Genomic DNA, 479 nt, shown 5'->3' on the forward strand with positions numbered 1-479 from the left:
GCCAGGAGACCATCCACCTCAGCCCCAGTTATTTCTTGTGGGTGTTGAGGAGACCTGAGTCTCTCAGCAAAAGGCACTAGGAAAGAAGGAGTTAAAATGAAGGCAGGCTCGCTGGTTTGCTGAGATCTGTCGGAGGCTGACTGGCTGGCTACATATCTGTCTCCGGAACAATAGGTACCTGTATTCTGCACGGGCTGCTGGGCAGAGCTAGCACTCTGGAGAAGGGCTGCCTCTGTCTGCGCCCTCCTGGTGAGACTCCCCAATGACAGTCCTACTTTTCAGAGGAGGGGGAAAGAAAAAACTAGCTGTCTACACTGCTGATGAAGGACAAAGCTCTGACCATTTTTGTCCTGGCTTCACTTGGCTAGAGGTTCTTAGTCTCAAGTCAGCAGTTGGGCTGGCTGGCTTGCTTTCTCTAGTCTCTCTTTAGTGCTCTCTCTCTCTCTCTCTCTCTCTCTCTCTCTCTCTCTCTCTCTCTC

This window comes from Microtus ochrogaster, chromosome 24 (assembly GCF_000317375.1).
Source record: "Microtus ochrogaster isolate Prairie Vole_2 chromosome 24, MicOch1.0, whole genome shotgun sequence".
In the NCBI taxonomy this organism is placed as follows: domain Eukaryota; kingdom Metazoa; phylum Chordata; class Mammalia; order Rodentia; family Cricetidae; genus Microtus; species Microtus ochrogaster.